Here is a 3,209-nt window from a genome sequence, read left to right on the forward strand (position 1 = left end):
GTGGGCTGCTCCTCTCCACACTGGGCCCATAGCGGGAAAAAGCTTGTGAAGAGTTCTGGGACAGAACACTGCCTGGGGACAGTGAGATGGGTCACTTCAAGGTACAATGCTCTTAACCTGTACCCCAAACTGATGCAGACAGAATGTTCCACACGCCTTCAGAAAAAGAAAGAAAAAAAAAAAAAAACATGTTTGGAAAGAGGAATCATCTTTGGTTGTGAAAAACACTATCTTTTTCAGAGGATGTACAAAAATCAAAACTAACAGATGATCTATGTCTGGAATAAAAGTGGTTATTTGTTAACAGATGCTGGTGAGGCTGCAAAGGAAACTCCTGTTCCCTGTCACTGGGAATGCAAATTAGGTCAGCCACTGTGGAAAGCAGTTTGGAGATTTCTCAAAAAAATGTAAAACAGAGCTACTAATTGACGCAGCAATCTCATTACTGGGAATACACCCAAAAGAAAATACAACATTCTACCAAAAAGACACATGTAAACCTGCACACGCGGCACTTCTATCTAATATAAAAGTTGGCATTATTTTAAAAAGTGTTTGTGAAAAAATTTCACCCATGGTAGGGATGAAGAAGAACATTCTTGCTAAGGTCAAGAGCTACATCACACCTAATGGCAGCCCCGGGGGCAGGGCTGGGAAAGCCAGCAGCACCAGCGGCCTGGGCGCATGCCAGCAGGTGTTGGCTGAAGCAACAGGTGCCCTGGGGAAATGGAAAGGAGTTACTTAGACACAGTTGCTGATTCTTGAATTTCCTATTTTTCCCAGGATGTCTTTATCATTTTCTTGCCCTCCTGTCTATGTTTAGACACATGGCCCTCAGAGGTGACTTGGCTGCAGAATGAGGAATTCATCACTGTCCTTTGGTCAAGGTAGAGAGAGTTATGTAATTTCATAAACTGTCCATATCTGATGATGGAAATAAAAAAGAACTGAACAGTTAGAGAAGATACATTATATTCAAGAATAAAATAGCTCAATATCATCAGGATGTCAATTCTTCCCAGGGTACAGATTCAATGCACTTCTAATCAAAATGGAAGCAAATTATTTTATGGATATAGAAAAAGTAATTCTAAAACTTATATGGAGAAGAAAAAAACCTTGAATAGCTAACACAATAGTGAAGGAGAACAAAGCTGGAGGACAGACAGGCACTACTCAACTTCAAGACTTACTGAAAAGCTACGGTAATCAAGGCAGTATCATATTGATGAAAGAATAGACAGGTTAATGAAACAAGACAGAGTTTAGAAATAGAGACACATCAATATACTTAATTAATCTTTGATGAAAAAGTAAAGGCAACATGATGAAACAAAGATTGGTTTCTTCAGAAAGTGGTGCTGGAATAACTGAATATCCACATGTAAAAAAAATGAATCAGATCTTACTCCCTCACCAAAATTAACTCAAAATGAATCACAGACCTAAATGTCAAATACAAAATATAAAACTTCTGGAAAATAACAGGAGAAAATCTAGACTCTCTTGGATTTGATTATGTCTAGAAAAAAACGCCAAAGTTACAATACATAAAAGAAATAATATGACAAGCTGGACTTGATTAAAATGTCACATTTTTGTTGTGTTAAAGCCACTGAAAGGGAAGACAAGCCACAGACTGGAAGAAAATATTTGCAGAAACATATTTGAATAATGAATTTTATCCAAAATATACCAATATTCTTAAAACTTAATAGTAAGAAACAAACAACCCCATTAAAAAGTGAGCTAAAGACTGTAGCAGGCATGTCACCAAATAAAATATACAAATAAGAAATAAGCATTTGGAATGATGCTCCATATAATGATCCTTAGGGAAATGCGGTAGTGAGCTCCCGCTGCACATCTATTGGAATGACCAAAAGCAAGAACATGGTCACCCACTTTAATCACATGGTCCCCATCACATAATTAGAGGGCGCTGTGGGTTTTAACTCTGCAAGCTTGGTGTGTAAAGAGTTCAACATAGATATGATATAGTGACTAGAAGTCTTTTATTTATTTATTTTGAGAGAAATTCTGTTGCCCAGGCTTGGAGTGCAGGAGCACAAATAACCAAATAATAACCCAAATCCAGAAGACTGAAAACGTCAAATGCTGTCAAGGCTGTGAAGCAACAGGACCTCTCATTCCTTGTTTGTGGCACAATCGCAGATCACTGTACCCACGAACTCCCGGGCCCAAGAGATCCTCCCACAATCAGTCTCCCAAGTAGCTGGGGCCACAGGCGGGCACCACCATGCCTGGCTGATTTGCATTTTTGTAGAGATGAAGTTTCCCTGTGTTGTCTAAGCTGGTCTCAAACTCCCGGGATCAAGGGATCCTCCTATCTCGGTCTCCCAAAGCACTGGAAGTACAGGCGTGAGGCACTGCACCCAGCCTGGCAGTAAGTATTCTTACTGTGACTTTTAAAAGTATTCTATTGTAACTTAAAAAAACTCATGCTGACATTTATCTTTAATGGATCCAATTACTTATTTATAGTAATCAAGGAATCTTTCTGATACTGTTCAGTTTCCAAACTGTACCACATAGCATATAGGTTTTTTTTTTTTTTGAACTTATTATTTTGATATGATGTAGTTTTTAGGAGAGAGCTTTTTCTCAGTTTCTCTTCTTGGTTCTTTAAATACACCAAAATAATATTAGAAATTGTGAAAACCTATTTGGGCATGGCGGTGCATGGTAGTTCCAGTTACTAGGGAGGCTGAGGCAGGAGGACTGCTTGAGCCCAAGAGTTTGAGACCGGTGTGGGCAACATAGCGAAACCTTATCTCTAATTTTAAAACATAACTGAAAAAATTTAGAATTCTAAATTCTCTTTCTAAGAATCTGTATTACTAAGGGATGCCAGTGTGTTTTCTAAGTTATTTCTTTAAAAGTATACTTTAAACTCTTCATCTAAATGAAGAATGCAGTTCTGGAAGTGGACACTCTTAATAAGTGTATGGTAAGATTTTAATTTCAGAATTTTAAAATTGTGGTTTTTAAACATATTGTTCAAAGGTCTTTGATCACATTTGAAAATTTTAAATTTCAAAATATTTTGTATTTATATATATTATTTATTTAAATAATTAAATAATTATATTATTTGTTTAAATAATCGTTTTGAAGCTCTTGCATCACTATGAGATACTGGAGGTTAGAAAACATACTTGTGTTCATTGTAGAGTACCGAGAATACA

The 3,209-nt window shown here is 37.0% G+C and overlaps 1 long non-coding RNA gene across 1 annotated transcript; it reads right to left on the reverse strand.

The window, feature by feature from the left end:
* Positions 1-539: 539 nt before the first annotated feature.
* Positions 540-1,575, reverse strand: LOC105531219. Its single transcript, XR_001004759.1, has 2 exons — positions 806-1,575; positions 540-718 (listed from the first exon to the last, which is right to left on the reverse strand). It is a non-coding gene; the product is annotated as an uncharacterized LOC105531219 (long non-coding RNA).
* Between the last annotated feature and the right edge of the window lie 1,634 nt (positions 1,576-3,209).

Source organism: Mandrillus leucophaeus, unplaced genomic scaffold (genome assembly GCF_000951045.1).
Source record: "Mandrillus leucophaeus isolate KB7577 unplaced genomic scaffold, Mleu.le_1.0 Scaffold872, whole genome shotgun sequence".
NCBI classification, from domain to species: Eukaryota; Metazoa; Chordata; class Mammalia; order Primates; family Cercopithecidae; genus Mandrillus; species Mandrillus leucophaeus.